Consider the following 22,865-nt stretch of genomic DNA (forward strand, 5'->3'; position numbering starts at 1 on the left):
GGCTCACAGTCTTAACCCTCATTTTACAGATGAAGTAACTGAAGCACAGAGAAGTTAAGTGGCTTGCCCAAAGTCACACAGCTGACAATTGGCAGAGCCGGGGTTTGAACCCATGACCTCTGACTCCAAAGCCCATGCTCTTTCCACTGAACCACACTGCTTCTTTGAATGATGATTTATTCATTATTGTTTGGATGATTTATTTTTGTTTAAAAGCCTACCTCTTTAGAGTCTCACAGATCAATGCTTCTCACTAAAGATTAGACTATGAATTTTAAAACTCACAAGTCTCTGAAGCGATGTAAATGGATTTAAACAGTTACAAGTCACTGATTCATAAGGGGCATTTTTCCATTATTAAAAAGTGAGATAGACTTCTCCCCTGTTATAAGAATATTTGAATTCCCTCAACAGAATAGGATTTTATTTTCCAGAACTTTTTTTTCCCCACTTTTAGGCAGGGTGGTCTAGTGGAAAGAACATAGGCCTGTGAGTCAGAAAACCAGTGTTTGAATCCCAGCTCCACCATCTGGGTGCTGTGTGACCTTGGACAAGTCATTTCACTTCTCTGGGCCTCAGTTACCTCATCTGCAAAAATTGATGTTCCATGCCTGTTCTCACTCCTACTTTGACTGTGAGCTCCATGTGGATCTGATTATCTTGTATCTGTTCCAGCACTTAGTACAGTACTTGACACACGTTAATCTTTTAAATACCAGAATTATTATTATTATTAATGATAACCAGCACCAAAAAGCATTCTCCCTAAAATGTGTTTCGTTATTTTCAAAAGCAAAGTTTCTCTTACTGTACTATCTATAAAGTGGGGGTGAATTTAAAGTGGAACCAATTGGAAGACCTCCAAATCAGAGTTTCATTCCTTCCCTTTTGCCTTCATTCTCCATGTTTTTGCTTCCTCTACTGACAGTGTTATTGCTTAAAAACATTGGGGATCTTCATTTCATCCTGCAAATACAGGGGGTTCTCCCATAACTGGGGGCGGTTTTCTTATTTTCTTATAGAGAAATTGCATTTGACTTATTGGACAGGCCAGGGCGGGGTAGCTAATTCCGAGATATCACCGTAACTGACATTTTTTGTGATGTCAATTTTTGTATTGTTACGCCCGTCACTAGCAGAATGGTTTACACCCTTTTCACGCATCATTATTTTATATTATATACTGCCATAATTTAATAATTCAAAGAAGCACAAAGTTCTGGGTAGCTCTACAAGAAAGCTGAAGTTAGAGCCTGGCAGTGCCTTAACCAATACCACGTGCATATGCACAACCATTTCTTCTCAATCTAATTCCACCAATAAGCTTGTTTTGCTTTTTTATGGTATTTAAGCACTTACTATCTGCCAGGCTTTGTACTAAGTGCTAGAATAGATGCAGAGTAATCAGGTTGGATACAGTCCCTGTTCACAGTCCTCACAGTCTTAATCCCCAGTTTACAGATAAGCTAAAGTTCAGAGAGTTTAGTGACTTGCCCAAGGTTACACAAGAGATAATCAGCAGAGCCAGAATTAGAACCCAGGTCCTCCAACTCCCAGGCCTGTGCTCTTTCCACTAGGCAACATTGATTCTTTTCCTGCTCACTGTGGACAGGGAACATGCCTACCCATTCCGTTTTACTGTACTCTCCCGAGCACTTAGTACAGTGTTTTTCAAACAAGAAGTACTCAATCAACCGATTGATTGGTTGTGCTTTCTGGAATTCCCAAACAGATAAGTGTTGCGGGAAGAATGAACCCTACTGTTTTCCATTGTACTATTAATATAAATCATATTAAAACATTATACACTTTTCCTTTTTTATGGCAGTTGTTAAGTGCTATGTGTGAGGAACTGTACTAAACATTGGTGTAGATACCAGCTAATCAGTTTGGGCTTTGGACACAGTCCAGGTCCCACATGACGCTCAGTCTTAATCCCCATATTACAGATGAGGTAACTGAGGCACTGAAGTGACTTGCCTAAGGTCACTCAGCAGGCAAGTAGTGGACTAGGAGGCCTTCCCAGACTCAGCCCCTTCCTTCCTCTCCCCCTCGTCCCCCTCATCTTACTTCCTTCCCTTCCCCACAGCACCTGTATATATGTATTCATTTTTATACATATTTATTACTCTATGTATTTATTTATTTTACTTGAACATATCTATTCTATTTATTTTATTTTGTTAGTATGTTTGGTTTTGTTCTCTGTCTCCCCCTTTTAGACTGTGAGCCCACTGTTGGGAAGGGACTGTCTCTATATGTTGCCACCTTGTACTTCCTTAGTACAGTGCTGTGCACACAGTAAGCGCTCAGTAAATACGATTGATTGATTGATTGACTTGGGATTCAAATCCAGGTCCCCTACTCCCAGGCCCATCTTGAAATATATTTCGGTATCTAGTTCAGAATAGTTCACAGATCGTATCTAATTATGCCTCACAACACCTTTGAGAGTTAAGTTTTGGATCAAGAGCTACTATCCCTAGCAGGGACAAGACCACGACAAAATGTCGGTGCAGTTCTCCTGAAAGAAGTACAATTTTGTCACTGAAAATGTCACCACCAATGGAGGGCGAAGAGGCCATCTTCAATGTCACATCAGCTTATCTCTGCTTTAGTCTTCAGAGGGATCACATAGCACTTACAGTAAAAGATTCCTAAGTATTAGGTCAATAACCTTAACTTTCTCTCAAAATTTAAAACATAGCATTAGTTTAACCAGATATTGAAAATATTAAAGTATATTTTTTCAGTCATAATCAGGGAAAAAGAATCTATTGTAGAAGCAGTGGTATCTACTACATATCTGTAACAGCTTACTGATGGTTAACTAAAATAAATGAAAAGTTAGCTGTAAATCAGTGAGTTCAATATAAGACAATGTGGTTTATGGGAAGAGCAAGGATCTGGGTGTCAGAGAACCTGGATTTTAATCCTGACTCAGCCACTTGCCTGAAGGGCCTTGGGCAAGTCATTTTATCAATCAATAATGTTTAACTTCTCAGTGCCTCATTTTGTTCATCTGTAAAATGGAGATTCAATATCTATTACCCCTCCTACTTAGATTGGGAGCCCCATGTCGAACAGGGACTTTATCTGACCTGATTATCTTATCACTAGCCCACCTCTTGGATCGTTGCTAAGGTCATGGGTTCTAATCCTTACTCCACCACTTTTCTTCTGAGACACCTTGGACAAGTCACTTTACTTCTCTGTGCCTCATCTGTAAAATGGGGATTGAGACTGTGAGCCCCACTTGGGACATGGATTGTGTCCAACCCTATTTGCCTTTATCTACCTCAGTGCTTAGTACAGTGCCCGACACATAGTAAATACTTAAATACCATTATTATTACTATCACTATAATTGCTTGTCACATTGAATGGCTTAACCACAACTATAAAATACATGCAACTTGAAAATGAATTGGATTCTCCAAACCATTCCATCTGCATTGTTATCTCTAAACTGGAATTATTATTTATACTTCAAGACCAAGGACCTATGCACTCAGTTTATGGGGAATTATCAGATTAAAATCATTCTATTGGAACTAGGTGTACGTAAGGGTCCCCAATTTCATCCATCATCATCAATCGTATTTATTGAGCGCTTACTATGTGCAGAGCACTGTACTAAGCGCTTGGGAAGTACAAATTGGCAACATATAGAGACAGTCCCTACCCAACAGTGGGCTCACAGTCTAAAAGGGGGAGACAGAGATCAAAACCAAACATACTAACAAAATAAAATGAATAGAATAGATATGTACAAATAGTCAATTCTACAAACATCATTGGAAAACAAATAGTTAAATATATTACTTGACTGTGAGATGATAGTCCCCATTACTAAGGTGAGAGGATGTGAAGGAACTCAGGAAAACTAGGCTATCCAGAGGAAAACTAATGTGTGCACTGAACACCTTTATTAGCTAATACAAGGAAATAAAAGCATTTCTTTATGATAGGAAATGATAAAACGGAAAGAAAAATTAGGGTGAACTGTGGAAATCACAGGGCCAATTTGGGAGGAAAGCATGACCAAAGCAGTTCTCAGATGAGACAGTGTTGCAATATCTCCACACTGTGGCTCAATCAGAAATGACTTGCAGTGTTAACCGCCCTGACAAAATGTTCCAAGCCTAGAGAATTCTAGCAGAACCATGTTTAGCGCTCAAGGGCAGCCGGTTATTACTCTATTTTATTTGTACATGCTTATTCTATTGATTTTATTTTGTTAATATGTTTTGTTTTGTTCTCTGTCTCCCCCTTCTAGACTGTGAGCCCACTGGTGGGTAGGGACCGTCTCTATATGTTGCCAACTTGGACTTCCCAAGCGCTTAGTGCTCTGCACACAGTAAGCGCTCAATAAATACGATTGAATGAATGAAAAAGTCCTTTTTGAACAGATTTCATCCTAGTTCAAAACTCTGCTTTTTTTTTTTGCATCTTGAAATGCTGAAAAAAAACTCGGCCAAAAGATGGTTTCTCTTACTGTCCTCTACCATTCACATACCATTTATGTTGCCAACTTGTACTTCCCAAGTGCTTAGTACAGTGCTCTGCACACAGTAAGCGCTCAATAAATACGATTGATTGATTGATTCACCAGTTCCTTCAATAGTCAACGTCATCTTTTGCTTAATACTCATATTTGTTCACTGCTCTTTCTTCAATGTTTTAGTGATAGATATAGGAGATTACAACAATCTTTGGGATCCTAAAGCCCTTCCTTGCCATGTCTACCAAAAAGGTATACTTTAATTTTAAAAAAAGACCTGTTTTCCCCTCGAGATTCCCTGTATTCCCTGACTCAAGGACTACTTACTTGCCCTTGGTGCAAACCTGCCTAGGTATATGAGGTTTTGCCCTAGGTTTTCCGAATGTCCCTGGATCTAGCATTCACCATGTATTTTCAGATATTGGATCATTGGTCTGACCTAGTAATGACATTGTTTATGTAACCTCTATGTCTCAGCTTCATCACGTGCAAAATGTGGATAACACCACCTGTGCCTTTCTTCACCTTTGAGATCTTGTAAAGATCAATGGAAAAACATCTGAAAAAGCACTTTGAGTTCTTAAAACTTGCAATAACTCCAAAGATGTATTGCTTTTTGTGACATCCCAAAGAACTTTCACAAAATACAACTAAATATAGGAGCCATTGAAATATACATATCAGTTGGCAACTGTTTAATCATCTGTTGCAATATTACCCCATGAATTGCAGAACTGGATTAAGCAAACTTCTAAGAGAAACCAAGGACCTTAGAAATTTAATGCAAAATGGTTTAGACTGTACAGCATAACTATGTGATTTATTAAAAGGCTTTGTTGGGGGAAACATTTCTGAGGTCTTCAAAGGAATTAACTGGGCCAATTCTAAGATCCAGCTGAAAATTCAGAACCTGAAATAATGTAAGCATGAGGTAAATATCTCCATGAGACTGGTTGACTAAAGTGCTTGACAGATTAATTGTTCTTGCAATGGTAATAAAAGAAGATGATTCAACTGACCTCAAAGGAAAAGAAAAATAGCAACAAATTAGAATAAGTTTAAAACTATTGGTATGGATGAATGAGCAGAAATAACACACTTAAGCTACACAAATAAGGTAGGCATAACTGCAAGCACTACAGCATAGTTAAAGTCCTTAAGGGTTTTAGAAAGTTGCCCCTGGCTTGAAAAAGAACAAACCTGGTGTATTTTCAATATACCATTTGGCAATCCCAGTTTCTGGAAGCCATTATTTGATAAGTGCCCCACAGTTGAGATAATACCCAGAACAGATGAATAAGAAATAAGGATAGGTAGAGACGGTAAATCAACGAAAGAATCGAAGCCAAACATGATATCAGACAATAAAATGACAGCAAGAAACCAAGCAAACATTTTAAATGCAAGCCATAGGGATTTACCATTATGGGATTTAGAGCATGACCCTGGGAGTCAGAAGGACCTGAGTTCTCATGCCAGCTCCGCCACATGTCTGCTGTGTGACTTTGGGCAAGTCACCTAACTTCTCCATGCCTCAAAATTACCTCAACTCTAATGTGGGGTTTAAGGCTGTTAGCTTCATATGGGACATGGACGAATGTGTCCAACCAGATTTGCTTGTACCCACCCCAGTGCTTAGTGGTGTCTGGCACACAGTAAGCACTTAAATACCATTATCATTAAGAAAATTCTCACTCAGGCTGATTACGTCCTGGAAACTATATATTGAAATTGAAGAGATAAGTGTCCCCCACATCCTCAATACTATGAAATGACTTAGCTTGAATTTAAGATGAAAAAATAAGAACAAAAGACCTTTCCATATCTTATGCAGTGACAATAGTATTTATTAAGCACTTAATTAAGAGGCCTTCCCAGACTGATCCCCCTTTTTTCTCTCCTCCTCCCCATCCCCCCGCCCTACCTCCTTCCCCTCCCCACAGCACCTGTATATATGTTTGTACAGATCTATTACTCTATTTTACTTGTACATATTTACTATTCTATTTCCTTTGTTAATGATGTGCATTGAGCTTTAATTCTATTTGTTCTGATGACTTGACACCTGTCCACATGTTTTGTGGTCTGTCTCCCCCCTTCTAGACTGTGAGCTCACTGTTGGGTAGGGACCCTCTCTATATGTTGCCAATATATATATCCCAAGCGCTTAGTACAGTGCTCTGCACAAAGTGCTCAATAAATATGATTGAATGAATGAATGCAAAGCATTGTACACTAAGGACTGGGAATGAAGAACGTGGGTGATGTATAAACACATTCCCTGATACCCTAAGGGACTCTCGATCTAAATCGGCCCTTTTCTTTGTCATTACATTGGAAGATAAAGAACTGTATCTTTGAATCATCTCCTCTGACAAGTAAAGGCATTTCCCAGGAGGAGGAGAGGCAGGTAGTTTGAGATGATGGGAAACCCTGTATCAAAAGGCAGATAACTCCAGGTTCGCTCAGCCTGGACTGATGATCGAGAGCTATGGGCCAACCATTTGGCTCTTACTGGAGAAGCCCTGGTGGAATGTACTGGGCTGCTTGGCATATCATGCAGCCTGGCAGTAATTCAAGCTTGGCACTTCTTTGGCGTGGCTGCCAAATCCTTTCAGAGAACACCTGGCCCACCAGCTCCTGGCCATCACCAAAGGACTGTTGGCAAAATATCTTCTGGCTGTGGTTTTAGAAGATGTGTAGTATATGCCCTCTGAATATGTGACTGTTTCAGAAGAGAGGACTCCTCAAATAGCTCGTGAAACATTTCAAAAGCTTTCTTGGGGATGATGACATTTATACTACGCTTTGGCAAAGAGTCTCAGCACCCACTGGAGAACACTGTACATGCCGCCATAATTTTTGTGCAAGATGCTGCATTAGGTCCTGATAAGTGCACACCAAATATGACCAAACCCCAGTAATGAAGAAATTTGAAATCTGAGTTAATTTTCTTTGCTCTCAAACTGCAAACTAGAAGCTAAGTGGCACTATGATTGTTAACTCCATGTGTGCCCAGTAGAAGGTGAAAATAAAACAGCCTCAGCAATCAGCCTAAACTATTTGTGAAGTTCTGCTACCCAAACAACCTTAACCAACTAGGAAATATTCAGGTTTACAATTGTAAATTCCATCTATATCCAGTTAGCAATCAGAAAATGTTGAGTAGAATACAATTTTGTTACCTTAGGAGACTGCTAAATAGGCAAAGGTCTTTCACTCCATAGCCCTTCAGTTCAAACAGCTGTTCAGCCAGTGGTGTTTGTCAGTGGAACATTTTGTGTGGGTCACACCTAGAAAATAGACATCACAAGGAAGATTAGAGTATTCAATTTGTTTCTACTTGTATTTAGTTTGCATAGTATTTTACTTTTTTTTTTGAAATTATCCTTGATTTTACTTTAAAAAACCAGTGTAAACTTTCAACAGAATAGCAATTATTCATACAGGAGTCCTTTATGCTAGATTGCATATTTTTTATGGCCTAAGGCAAAATGCTCCAAAAGTCAGAAACAGTAAGAAGGTCTCCATCCCTTATGGCTCGGTTGCATCATCTAGTAAAGCAAATCCAGAAAATGAACTGTAGACATTTCTAATTTTACTTGAGTCACATGAGCTTCAGCACAGTCAACCCAAAATCTCATTAATAACAGGATGGAACTATCACTGCGGCTGCCCATTTTCAAAGCAAGAGGCCCACTTACAAACCAAAAGGAGATTCATAATTCAGGACTATGACCAAGGCCCCTACTATGTAGAATCTTGTTGGTATGACTGAATAGCAACTGTGGTACCTGTTACCTTACAAATCAGGTTAACTTGTTACCTTACAAATCTTACAACAAGCCAAGCACTGTACTAAGATAATACAAGACAATCATATCAATGAATGAATATCAGAGTATCTGCGTCACGAGGCTCATATAGCTAAGGAGGGAGACAGATGAGGTAATTCAATCCCCATTTTACAGATGAGGAAACTAAGGCACAGAGGAGTCAAGTGACTTGCCCCAGGTCACACAGCAGACAAGTCTCAGAACCAAGATGAGAATCCAGGTCCCTTGACTCCTAGGCACACACTCTTTCCACATGGCCATGTTCCATGCCACGCACCGAACTTCTATAGGCTCTATCCCTGGGGCAATGTCAGTGGGCAGAAACAGTATTTTAGAAAGTCACCCAGATTTTGAGATTAATTCCTTTGCTGCTAAATATATTATCTGATTCTGATTTCATAACATGAGCACTCAGTAGAATTTTCCCTCTTTCAAAGCAAGATCTAGAGGGCTCTTTCTCATTTACTGAAGGGATCCATTATCCTTTCAAACCCAATCTCCTCACATAGACTATTTCAAGGAAGGCCTTGCTGACTCGAAAGTATACTCACAACACCATAACCTGTAATTAGCCATTTGAACAGTGGTGAAATACCGGCATTTTGCTGTGCCCAGGTTGAAAAAGGTTTCCTTATCCTGCTTTAACTAATTTTAATAGAATTCTAGCACCATCAGCTAGTTTCAATGAAATTTCAACACAACTGCCCAGCTGCATAAGTGAATGGTTACTTGTTTGCCAGTTACAAATTAATGGTTCACTGGCCTCAAATAGTTGTGTCATCTTGTTCTCTTTTTTCCACCCACCAACAGGTTGGGAGATGAGAAACAGTCTTCTTACTAACTGAACCAGTGAATTAAGATTATGTATTTGAATCATAAGGAATGATAGCTGTGGGGACCATTTACCTTAATGGATGCTCTCAAAGGTGTCATTTTGGTCCAGTTACAGCACCATAGACTCATAACATCACCGTAAGCTACGCATGATCTAAGCAGAATAGAGTTTCAAAGTGTAAGGACTAGACAATGCCTCACTAAAACTCTTCAATATCTATTATACAAATTGCTTCTCTAAATGTATTAGTAGCCAGTTGAGACTATCTCTTTCAGGATTTTGGTGCTAGGCTAAGTGGAAATAAAAATTGGTTCATTTGAATGGACAATTTCTTTTGCAAGATACATGAAACTACTGTTTTTATCAATGGTAGTCCAGCTACCCCAAGTCATTAAATTACTCGGCCATAATAATAAAGCACTGCTTGCCCTGAAAATCTTGACTTATGTCTGAAAATATCCAATTTACACCCAGGGTCTGACATTCACACAGAACAGTCTGGAAACTTTTTACTCTTTTTCTCAGGAGCAACAACAACAGAAGATGGGTTTTCCAAGCCCTTGATCCCCATGTTTCTGCAGAACCCGAGTCCTGCAGAAACTTTGGTGATCAAGAATTGGTTCCCCCCCCCCCCCCCACGCCCTTTTGCATTAAATGCCAGTTCCAATTTTAAAACGCATCTTTCAGAAATTGGCCTCATTTCAGGTGATTCCGAACATTTCTGGAAACTGGTTGGAATATAGTTGAACATTAAATGATACGGCATTTCTTCTATTTGCCATCCCTCCTGCATTGTCCAATTCACCCCCAACTCCATCACCACAGACTGAATTGTAGAGCTGACCAAAGCGTGGTGCTTTTTCAGCTACTTCTACTGGGGAGTGATGGCATAGTCTAGCTGGAGAAAGGTCTGCTAAGTAATGCTCAATGGCCTGGGCTAATGATGCGTTGGAGATGACCTCAACATTTTTTTATGGGGAACAATGACCTTTGTTCTGGAGAAAGCCACAGTAAAATGCAGCGGGTAACTGGCACTCCTCTTGGCCGGCCACAAAACTCAGTGACATTCGGGGTACCCTTAAGACAGTTGTTAAATAATTGCATGCATCCCACCAATGAATCAAAATCCTCAAATCACCCATGTTACTATAATACATAATTTAAGATTGTTTAGCTAAAATTAAAAACAATTTCCCTGTGAAATTGCAATCCTTATGATTTAGATGAATAGCTCGTCACATTAAACAGATGTTTAACAATTTGCATTGAGAACATTTCTATATCAGAATCAAAATGAAAGTTTCTGAATTCTAATATATTAATCTTATGTTTAGGCCAACACTTCCCTTCAATGGGATTTTGTCGATTTTAATGTTTCCCAGTAACATTAGACATAGGATAGGCATATCTTAATCCACAGTTACTGAAAGGAGCTATTGAAATACTAAAAGGTGTGTAATAAAAGATGAATCCCATAGTGAGATTTCATTAATATTTTAGTCAGGGTGGACAATGAATGATAAAGTAATTTACTAAATTAACAAGTTGACTTATAATGCAGAAACAAACTCCCTACTGGATACAAGGCATGATTGCTTTATGGAATTTTGTTATCTAGTGTTTTCTTATTAAGATGCTGAGGAGTTTTTTTTTCCCAAAATACCAACATAGTTTGTAATCTTAAAGGAATTCATTCATTCAATCGTATTTATTGAGTGCTTACTGTGTGCAGAGCACTGTACTGAGAGCTTGGGAAGTACAAGTCGGCAACATATAGAGACAGTCCCTACCCAACAATGGGCCAAGTCTAGAAGGGGGAGACAGACAACAAAACAAAGCATGTAGACAGGTGATTCACCATTCCAATTCTGAGATTTTCATTTATTTCTGTTGACTAGTCTTTTCATTTCGATTTTAAATTTTTAACTGGTATTGTTGCTAGAAAACATGAATATCATGGAGTCATAGGGTCGGGGGGTATCAACAGTTCAACTAGTAAGTGAATGAAGTTGAAGGTAGAACAGATGGGAAGAGATGAACAAATGACCTGTTTTACAGGGATATTTGTTTTTTCTTGAGACTGTTTTTAAAGCTACTAAAAAGAGTCCTATAGAATTGTAAAGGTACCTCCACATCTTGCCACACTGAGAGACGGTATCAACAGTTCAACTAGTAAGTGAATGAAGTTGAAGGTAGAACAGATGGGAAGAGATGAACAAATGACCTGTTTTACAGGGATAATTGTTTTTTCTTGAGACTGTTTTTAAAGCTACTAAAAAAAGTCCTATAGAATTGTAAAGGTACCTCCACATCTTGCCACACAGAGACGGTTTGATCACTTTCCAAGTGCTTCTTACCAGAACTTTTAAAATAAAAAGGGATAGGTTCATTCAATCGTATTTATTGAGCGCTTACTGTGTGCAGAGCACTGTACTATGCGCTTGGGAAGTACAAGTTGGTTGTTTGCCTTGTGACTTTGGCCTAACACCCCAATGTGCCTGTTTGATGTGTCATGTTTTATTTGGCCAGTGTATTAATGCGCTAACATTTTCCAAACCCATTAAGTCCAGAACTTAAAAATGAGCTTAGTTTCTTCATTCCCACAACTACGAAGCCTTTCTCGTTCAAGTAAGCACCAGGGGTTTTGCCACCAGATGTCACTCCAATCCCACACTGCACACACAGTTTGTGCCAATGTCGCTTTTCAAGAACACTGGCCATCCAAAGATTGTGGGAGGGGATGGCAAAACTCTGCATTGATGCCCTAATTAATAAATGGAAGTTAATAGAGGATGTTTCGCAATGTTACCTTATGCTACTCATATCTAAGCAAGCTCTGTCAAGTTTAGGGCAGTTGCTTTTTAGTAGTTTAGGGTAAGCCTGCTCTCAAAATGAGCAAGTTTAGCACAAATTAATACCTTGTAGAAACCTCGGAAATTATATTTAACACACCTTTTGATCTCTGTAGATAAGAAAGTTTCTACTGTATGTCTCATATAGGAAGTGAAAAATTAGGGAAATAGCATGGTCCAGTGGAAAGAACGTTGGCCTGGGAGACAGAGGCCCTGGGTTCTAATCACTCGCCACTTGTCTGCTTGAAGAAGTTGATCACATCGCTTAACAACTCTATACCTCAGCTATCTCACTGTAAAATGGGTATTAAGTCCTCCTTCCTCTGACTTAGCCTGTGAGCCCCAATTGGGACTAGAACCATGTTCAACTGGATTAGGCAGAACTTCTAGACTGTGAGCCCACTGTTGGGTAGGGACCATCTTTATATGTTGCCAACTTGTACTTCCCAAGCGCTTAGTACAGTGCTCTGCACACAGTAAGCACTCAATAAATACGATTGATTCTATGGAAAACAATTTCCTGGTGGGATGGGAAATGATGCAAAATTATGATATGCTCCCATTTATGCTGGCCTGATTTTAATAATTCTTTTTAAAGGTTAACATTGGGTTCTGGGTTGAAGGTGGAAGTGCCAAACTGCGTGTGCTCTGAATAAGTTTTGTCAAGATAATGAGAGTTAAAAAGTGGATTCTCCTCCAGGAATCCACCTTGTGACTCACAGTTTGATTGTGTCTTCTGCGGGCTGCTTTTTCAGCCATCTGAATTCTTGTCAGCTCATTGTCAGCTCATTTTAGACTGTGAGCCCACTGTACTTTTAGACTGTGAGCCCACTGTTGGGTAGGGACTGTCTCTATATGTTGCCAACTTGTACTTCCCAAGCGCTTAGTACAGTGATCTGCACACAGTAAGCGCTCAATAAATACGATTGATGATGACTGTGGGCAGGGACTGTGTCTGTTAGTTCTGTTGTACTCTCCCACGTGCTTAGCACAGTGAACTACACATAGTAAGCTCTCAATAAATGCCACTGATTATCTCTTATCTACCCCAGCACTAAGTGCTTTAGAAGTACCATTAAAAAAAGGTTTGCCCCTTTACAGTGTAGTCTAGTGGAAAGGGCAATGGTCTGACAGATGGAGGACTTGAGTTCTAGTATTAGCTCTGCTACTGCCCAACCATGTGGCAATCAGGAGAAAAGTCACTCATCTTGAGCAGAGACTTAGTAGGGATCAGGATACCAAGAGAGAGCTGCCAGTAGCAAATGCATCAACCCTAAAGCCATCATCATATGCTCACAATAGAGAATGGATGGCCAGTCACAGATACAGTTTTTCAGTCACACCCACATGTACAGATAGAATCTCAGTGATGTCATAAGAGCTTGATTACAAAATGAGGCCCAGATGGGGAAAAAGTTGAACAGATTTTTAGAATTGAGATACTGATGTGCAATTAGTTAGAACCTGATTAGCCTGGAACATGTTGGTACATGACCTCAATTATTCTTGAGCATATTTTCAGCCTGAACTACTGTGCCAGATTTTCTAAACTGTCAAAATGACCTGCGGCACTGCCAGTTGCTGTCAGGAGAAACAGTTTCAGCTATTCTCCTTTGCAGTTTCAAAGATTCTTCTGGGCCAGGAAATCCGTTCAGGCTGGCAAACTTTCCGGAAGAAGCAAATCCTTTCACAGCTCCAAATCATGATGGTACTGAAAAACCTAAACAACCCAATCCTCAGACTAGGGATGCAAGTCAACCAGTTTTAATACCATCAACCTTGTTTACAGCCAGTCTGTTCTCTCTCTGGTACTGATGTGGAAGGCGAAATATTCTTTTATATCCAATATTCATATTTTAAAACACCCAGCCTCTCTCCTCCATGATCCCTATCACTAAGTTCCATAGCTTAGAAAAGGACCCCGTATTTATGAGGATATCAGAGGGGTCCCCTGGAAACATGCTCTACCTTCTCTCCAGTACAGTGCCTTGCACATGGTAAGCACTTAAATACCGCAATTATTATAAAAGGTCCTATACATTGTTACAGACTGCATGTCTCAAATTGTTACTGGGTGTGCCTGGTACTTCTAAGCCAGCAAAGGTGAGTCTAGTATTCACATGTGCCATAAGTAATGCTTAACACCAGGTATGGCAGGAAATAGAGATGATAAAATTCCACCCACAGAGAGGTTGCTTTGCTGAGATTACATATTAGAAAGAAAGCATACTTCTGAAACTATAGCAATTCTCAAAAATGGGACCGGACTGTATCTGGAAGCCTAGGTGTGTTCTTTAAAACAAAATGAAATGACAATTGGTCTTTCAACCTGCTCTGGGTAAAGAGTTGCTGAAAAAGCGCATTTATGCTTAAATAAAAATTGAGTAACTGATTTTAAAAATCAACAGCTTTGAATGAAAATCCATCACTGCTGTTTGTATGCTGGAAGCAATGCCACTACATATCCCTATTCAATTCAATCATATTTACTGAGCGCTTACTGTGTGCAGAGCACTGTACTAAGCGCTTGGGAAGTACAAATCGGCAACATATTGAGACAATCCCTACCCAACAACAGGATCACAGAAGAACACAAGACTGAAAGTGAGGGAACCTGGGTTCTAATCCCAGCTCCATTACTTGTCTGCTTTGTTAATATGTTTTGTTGTCTGTCTCCCCATTCTAGACTGTGAGCCCACTGTTGGGTAGGGACCGTCTCTATATGTTGCCAACTTGTACTTACCAAGTGCTTAGTACAGTGCTCTGCACATAGTAAGTGCTCAATAAATATGATTGAATGAATGAATGTGACCTTGGCAGGTAACTTAAAGTTCTCTGTTCCCAAATCCCTCATGTGTAAAATGGTGATAAAATACCCAATCTCCCTCTACCTATCATTGTAAAGGCCTGGGTGTCTGAGGACCTAGAGTCTAATTCCAGTTTCCCCACTTGCCTACTGTGTGACCTCAGAAAAGTCACTTAACCTCTCTGGGTCTGTTAGGTCATGTGTGCTCCCTCCTATTTATAATGCAAGTCCCATGTGTGACCTGATTATGCTGTATCTACCCCAGTGCTTAGTATAGTGCTTGGCACATAGCACTTAAATATTATTCTAATAATCATCTTAATAATATCAGAAATCCTTGTTTCTCCCTCAAACATATGAGACAGGAATAGTTCAGGCAGGGCAGTTTTGTGGAAAATGTGAGTTATCATACATTTCCTAGTTTAAAGACTTCTGACAATGTGATGAGGCAACCGATAAACAAACTATTTCAAAAGGGCCCTGCTGGAAATTGCAGAATCAATGGGACACCGACGCCCGGCAGATGTCCAACGGATTGGGCAGAACCATGCGAAAATCCAAGTAGTGACCCGCCTACCAGATTCAACAAACCAGGTGAAGAACTAGGAGTAGGTAATGTGGAGCGCATGTTGTGACAGGCCTTGGGAGGCAGAACATCCATCTCACTTATTCCTTCCCCTCCCAGACCTGTCTAGATTCTGGCCTTACCACAGTGGGCAGGAGGAAAGATGTCATTATGAGGCCTTCCCACGGAAAAACAGGTGTCAGCTTACTGCTGCCTCTGTATGTTTTAAATGGGCCTTCAATTGGGTGTGTTCCACTGGCTCAGCCTTAGACATGACTCTTCTGTCTCTGCAGCAAGGAGAGAGAAAGCAGGGAGTAGGCAAGGAGAAACGGGGCTCTGAAATAGAACAGTGATGTAGTGGTACTGTTTTTCTCCCAGATGAATGCAAGACTTTTCTTTCTGTGGTTCAGGTGTCATCCTTGACTCCGCTCTCTCGTTCACCCCTCACATCCAAGCCGTCACCAAAACCTGCCTGTCTCAGCTCCGCAACATTGCCAAGATCCGCCCTTTCCGCTCCATCCAAACCGCTACCCTGCTCGTTCAAGCTCTCATCCTATCCCGTCTGGACTACTGTATCAGCCTCCTCTCCGATCTCCCAACCTCGTCTCTCCCCGCTTCAATCCATACTTCATGCCGCTGCCCGGATTGTCTTTGTCCAGAAACACTCTGGACATGTTACTCCCCTCCTCAAAAATCTCCAGTGGCTACCAATCAACCTACGCATCAGGCAGAAACTCCTCACCCTGGGCTTCAAGGCTGTCCATCACCTCGCCCCCTCCTACCTCACCTCCCTTCTCTCCTTCTCCAGCCCAGCCTGCACCCTCCGCTCCTCTGCCGCTAATCTCCTCACCGTGCCTCGTTCTCGCCTGTCCCGCCGTCGACCCCCAGCCCACGTCATCCCCCTGGCCTGGAATGCCCTCCCTCCCCACATCTGCCAAGCTAGCTCTCTTCCTCCCTTCAAGGCCCTACTGAGAGCTCACCTCCTCCAGGAGGCCTTCCCAGACTGAGCCCCCTCCTTCCTCCTCTCCATCCCCCCGCCTTACCTCCTTCCCTTCCCCACAGCACCTGTATATATTTGTATGTATTTAATACTCTATTTTACTTGCACATATCCTATTTATTTTATTTTGTTAATATGTTTTGTTCTGTCTCCCCCTTCTAGACTGTGAGCCCACTGTTGGGTAGGGACTGCCTCTATATGTTGCCAACTTGTACTTCCCAAGCGCTTAGTACAGTGCTCTGCACACAGTAAGCGCTCAATATGATTGATTGATTCAGGTGGTGGAGGGGAAGAGAAGAAAGAAAATACAGTATCCCTGCATTCCTTGAATAAACTGCTGTCATGGCCCGCTGGGTCCTCCTGCCCAGGAATGGGTGGCAGGAAGAGAAGGTAAAGCATAGGCCTTTCGCCCTGCACCTGTGCCCAGCCAAGTCAAGGTAAAAGCTCATCCTTCTCTCCGAGGGGTGACTAGTCTTAGAATGTGGTGTCACGGGAGCCTGACACCAATTGCTTCCCTCAACTCCTAAAACCATGGAGCTTTTGGGTAACCTCTTTCCTAATCTCCTCTGAATTGGCAGAAGCACATAGAGACTGGGAGAGAAACATGTTTCCGTTCCCCAGAGTCTCCTCCAGGCCCGAATTCTGTTTGCTTCCCGGTTAAAGTATACACAGGGCCCCAGAGCCTCTTCTCTTCAGAAAGCTAGGATCCCCAAGCTTTTTAGCAAGTGAAGGAAGAAGGGATATAAAACATCTTGACAGGAAAGAGAAAAGGGGTATAAAAGATATACCTGAGAGAGAAATTTAAAGAGAAACGCAACAGGGAAAAATGGGAACTGACCAGTAGGACAAAGGGAGGGAAAACAGACAAAAAAGGGAAAGTTAACTGCACGGTGGGAATTACAAAGACTAGGACCTGAGAAACAGATGAGAAGTCAAGAGTAAATATGAGCTAGCAGAGAGGGGAAGTTGCGAGAGGAGCGAGAAATATTTGGTGAGTGAATGAAGTGGGGTCAGAGTGAAGAGGGTGGAATGTGTTTTTGGGAGAGTGAGGGCCGGGTGTGTAGGTGGCATTGGGAGGGATTCACTGGGCACAGCTAGGAGGTGGAAGAATTGACAGCTGAGGCATTTTTGAACTTCTATTGATTAATCCTAAACATATGCATATTTTATATAACTGTGTTTTTAGGTCCTACCTTATAGTTTGGCTTTTTGCAAGTTTCTGGAGGACAGAAGCTTAAAACCTCAAAACAACAGTATATATTAAACATTTACTGCACACCAAGCATAGTACTATTCACTTGGGAGAGTAATACAGAGTTCCCTGCCCACAGTAGGTTTACAGTCTAGAGGGAGAAACAGACAATATAAATATTTTTCAGATCTCCAACCACGGCATCATTCGCATGAATTAGAGGGAGAAGAGAAGCTATGTTCTTCAGAGATTTATTCCTAGTCATCTTTTTAGTCATGCTGAGCTCCACTTGATCCCTGAAGTAGAGACCTTCCACTTGTCTTTTCCTAGCTTAGGTGTTTGCTCTTCTTTGCTCTGTTTACACACTGAATCTCCATCTGCACTAGTATCAGTGCAGAAGCAGCTGTGGCTTAGTGGAAAGATCATGGGCTTTGGAGTCAGAGGTCATGGGTTCGTATCCCAGCTCTGCCACTTGTCAGCTGTGTGACTTTGGGCAAGTCACTTAACATCTCTGGGCCTCAGTTCCCTCATCTGTAAAATGGGGACTAAGACTGTGAGCCCCATGTGGGACAACCTTATAACCTTGTATCTTCCCCAGCGCTTAGCACAGTGCTTTGCACATAGTAAGCGCTTAACAAATACCATTATTATTATTATTATTATCAGAGATTTTAAAGCTTGACCCGATGAATTCCAAAAGGAGAGCCCTGGTGAAGAGGGAAGCACCAGCCCACCCAGCTCTCCCACAGTCCCCAGGTTTCTAGCTGTAGAATCAAAGTCTCTGCTTTCACATCCCCTCCTCCCCCCCACTTTCTGTGCTGGCTTTCCAACTTCTCTCATCCCAAAACCCCAATAAGGCCTAAGAGGGGCTGAAAAGAGAATAATAAAATGGGGCTCCAAAGAACAAAAGCCATTCTTTCTAATCTATTATACCATCACAGTCTGCTTCCCATTTTCCAGACCCATTGTGACTGTTCCTCCCCATTCACACCAATCCCGATGCCAAACACCCCAGCTCCTTATAGTCACTTCAAGTGAAAACCTGGCACATACACTCTGCAGTCTGCAGTTCTTAACTTGCTTTTGAAGCCAAACGTTTGCCTGTGGCTCACTGCTAAAGCTCTGAATAGATTCACATGCCATTTTGAGTCAACTGGAGAGATTTAGACATTTTAATGAAAATCGCAATTCCGATTTAAATTCTGGGAGGAGGTTTGTGCAGCTTTCCTGCCACAATCTTTACCTACTGCAAGGATGTGTGCATACCTGGGCTATACCTCCAAGGTTGCCAAATACAAAAAGCATCACTTGATTTTCTTGTTTCCCCATATCTGAAAACTGTGTTCACCAATCATGAGCTTCCCCCTCCACAAACCCCTTCTATAAAGGGAGAATTATTATTGCTATTTTTATTGCAAGGTGGACAAGGTTTCTTCAGTATCATACTATGAAAAAAAATTCCATCTTGTCTCTGGCAGAACTGAATCAGAGACTAAGGTAAATTTATTCTTGGGTGGGGTGGTGGGAGGAGCAGAATGACCCTACAGAGTTGTTAAAGACACAGCATGAATGTTTCAAGTCCCGTTAAAACTGTCTACAGTTCAATACACTGTATAGCAGAAAATTCTCTACTCCAAAAGGCTTGACATCTCCAAGATGCTTGTATTTGACCATCAGATAAAAATGTGAAAGAAACACTACAATTTCACAGAAAAGTGGCACTACAGATTCAGCGAAGCAGCGTGGAAAGAGCCACTGAGCTTTGGAGCCAGAGGTCATGGGTTCAAATCCTGGCTCTGCCAATTGTCAGCTGTGTGACTTTGGGAAAGTTACTTAACTTCTCTGGGCCTCAGTTACCTCACCTGTAAAATGGGTATTAAGACTGTGAGCCCCCCGCGGGACAACCTGATCACTCTGTACCCTCCCCTGCGCTTAGAACAGTGCTTTGCACATAGTAAGTGCTTAATAAATGTTGAGAAGCAGTGTGGCTCAGTGGAAAGAGCACGGGCTTTGGAGTCAGAGATCATGGGTTCGAATCCCGGCTCTGCCATGTATCTGCTGTGTGACCTTGGGCAAGTCACTTCACTGAGCCTCAGTTACCTCATCTGTAAAATGGGGATTAAGACTGTGAGCCCCACATGGGACAACCTGATCACTTTGCATCCTTCCCAGCGCTTAGAACAGTGCTTTGCACATAGTAAGCGCTTAACAAATGCCAACATTGTTATTATTATCAACAAGCACATGTAGTAGAGTGAGTGAGCGAGCAACGGTTCTCTACTTCAGAGCTCAATTAACACAAAATGGATGCTACAGTCCACAAAGCTCTTCCTCTCCAAATATAATGGACAGCTAAATACTGTCCGTTTTTGTACAACTTGATATTTTCAGAAGATCCAACAAATGTAAATAGAAAAGGTCATTTTTATCTAGCAAATCTATGAACCTAGACTGGTCTTGGGTAATTATTTTCCTATACCTAACACATTTGCCTGAATCATCCTGCTTATGGCAGCCTGGCCTAGTGGCAAGAGAAGGGACCCGGGAGTCAGAGTTCATGGGTTCTAATCCCAGATCCACCACACATCTGCTGTGTAACCTTGGGCAAGTCACTTCATTTCTCTGTGCCTCAATCAGCACTTAGAACAGTGCTTTAGTGCTTAGAACAGTGCTTTGTACATAGTAAGCGCTTAATAAATGCCATTATTATTATTACTTCATCTGTAAAATAGGGATTAAGAGTGTGAGCCCCATGTGGGACAGGGACTGATTACCTTGTATCTACCCCAGTGCTTGACACATAAACGCTTAAATACCATAATTATTAAAATACTTACGATTATGATGTGAAAATGATATCAGAAGCTTTCACTGCAACTTCAAATAATTCCACCAGGAATCCAGATCGTCCCCTTACAGAGACTTCACTTAGCTTTCTATTGGAACTGCTTTTTGAGTTTTAGTGCTCTTTCTTTGCCAACCCCTCTAAGTGAGAAAAGACTGTAAAGGACATTTGCATTCTTCATTTCTTCCCTCTCTGCTCCTATAGCTCCAGGTGGTATATTTTAGTTATTCACTCTCACGTTTCCCAAGCTAAGCATACATGTATCCAAGAACATTCACTTAGTCTCTCTGCCGACCACAGATTGTCTACCCCAAAATTATAGGAATAAGCATTCCTTTCACATCAGGTACAAGCTCTTTCTGAAAATTTAGAATGTAAACCAGTTCAATGAGGTTGCTTTCAGTCTTAGTTCAAAGATAAAACTCAAAGGAATTACTACAATACTTTTCTACTCCCTATTCCTTTAATTGGTTACAGTTCTTCCCTTATGGATTTCAATGTTCATTCAAGGAAACAGACCTTCATAGAAGTGAGTCATTTTTTCCCCGTTGTTGGGTAGGGACCATCCCTATGTTGCCAACTTGTACTTTCCAAGCACTTAGTACAGTGCTCTGCACACAGTAAGCACTCAATAAATACGATTGAATGAATGAATTTGAGCACTTTGTGCAGAGCACTATCCTAAGCACTTGGGAGAGTACAAAACAACAACAGATAGACATGTTCTCTGGCCACAGCGAGCTTACAATCTACAGGGGGAGACAGACATTAATATAAATAAGTTAGGGCTCTGTACATAAGTGCTATGGGGCTGAGAGAGGGGAGAATAAAGGGAGCAAATCACGGCAACTTAGAATAAAGTGGGAGAAGAGGAAAATAAGGACTTTGTCAGGGAGGAGATGTACCTTCAATAAGGCTTTGAAGGTGGGGAGAGTAATTGTCCATCAGATAGCCCTCCCAGGTCGGACAGGATGTGGGCGAGGGGTCTGTAGTGAAATAGATGAGATAGAAGTACATCGAATAGATTAGTATTAGAGAAAGAAAGTGTGTGGGCTGGGTTGTAGTAGGAGAGCAGCGAGGTGAGGCAAGAAGGGGCAAGGTGATTGAATGCTTTAAAGCTGAAGGTAAGGAGATTTTCCTTGATGTGGAGGTGGATGGGTAGCCATTGGAGGTTCTTAAGGAGTTGGGGAACATGGACTGAAAATTTAACTGCTTTTCTATTCATTATATGACTAACAGACACACTAATCCCTAAGGTGCATGTAAAAATGTGCTAATATTTTACGGTTGGGATTAGTTTAAACATACTCTGGAAGAGCTAGAACTAGAACACAAGATTCCTGCAAACCAATTAAAGTACTGGTAATAATAATAACAACAACAGTGGTATTTGTTAAGCACTTACAATGCGCCAGGCACGGTATTAAGTGCTGGGGAGGACAAAGACCCTGGCCCACATGGAGCTCAGTCTCTGCAAGAGTTTTCCCTTTCTATCCCCTTAACAAAAAGAAAAATTATATTTAGACTAACACATCCCACAATGCCCACAGCATTTTAACTTTATATTACAGAACTTAAAGCATTCCTGGTACACAGTCTTTAGTATTACCTTGTTAATATTTTTTAAACTTACCTTTGGTGGAAGCCTTCCAAGAATGCCACAGAATTCATGAACATGACATTTCTTCTCTTCTAGGCTCACGTTATCCAAGTTCACTCTCATCCAAGATAGTCTTGTCTACATAAGGTATTTCAAGCATACACTTTTGCCCCCTACATTAAATTCTTACCTCCTCAAGGCCCTCTCAATAACTGGTAACTGGTCTTACAGAGCACAGGGAAGTTAAGCTTGTACCTCACTAAACTCCTAGAGCCTCTACTGTGAACTTCTTCTGGTCTACAAGTGAAGGGGGCGGGGGCAGGTTAAGAGGATCAGGTGATGAGCCTCAGGTGTGCAAATTGTCACAGGTGAATGCAATCAGACTCCTGCCCGGGAGTTGCCCCAAAGTACCAAACTCTGTTCCTTCTTAGTGTATTCAAATCACCCCCCTCCCCCCCCCCCCCGTTTTTTTTAAAGCACTGAATATTGAGGTTGTTTATCTGACAGCCAGCTTTATAAGTAATGATCTGGATTCAACTCCCTTTACCTTCAAGTGAGGGCTGACTGATCAGTTAAGCAGAAGGGCCAACCATCACAGATTGTGCAAAGTGTCTCAGGTTCACACAATCAGTGCCAAACTCTGTTCATTCTTGGCCTATTAAAAAACAACTTTTTTTTCCACTGACAAATGATGTTGTTCACTTGACGGTTTCATAAATAAAGATCTGGGAAGCAGCGTGGCTCACTGGAAAGAGCCTGGGCTTTGGAGTCAGAGGTCATGGGTTCAAATCCCGGCTCTGCCAACTGTCAGCTGTGTGACTTTGGGCAAG

General features: G+C 41.3%; 1 long non-coding RNA gene across 1 annotated transcript in view; it reads right to left on the reverse strand.

The window, feature by feature from the left end:
• Nucleotides 1-22,147, reverse strand: part of LOC119945290 — a 44,534-nt gene extending 22,387 nt beyond the window's left edge. The window contains exons 1-2 of the long non-coding RNA XR_005456165.1: nt 22,069-22,147; nt 7,690-7,797 (exon numbers count right to left, since the gene is read on the reverse strand). This is a non-coding gene — a long non-coding RNA (uncharacterized LOC119945290). The remainder of the gene's footprint in view (nt 1-7,689; nt 7,798-22,068) is intronic.
• Between the last annotated feature and the right edge of the window lie 718 nt (nt 22,148-22,865).

The sequence above is a fragment of the Tachyglossus aculeatus genome, chromosome 24, assembly GCF_015852505.1.
Source record: "Tachyglossus aculeatus isolate mTacAcu1 chromosome 24, mTacAcu1.pri, whole genome shotgun sequence".
Classification (NCBI taxonomy): Eukaryota; Metazoa; Chordata; class Mammalia; order Monotremata; family Tachyglossidae; genus Tachyglossus; species Tachyglossus aculeatus.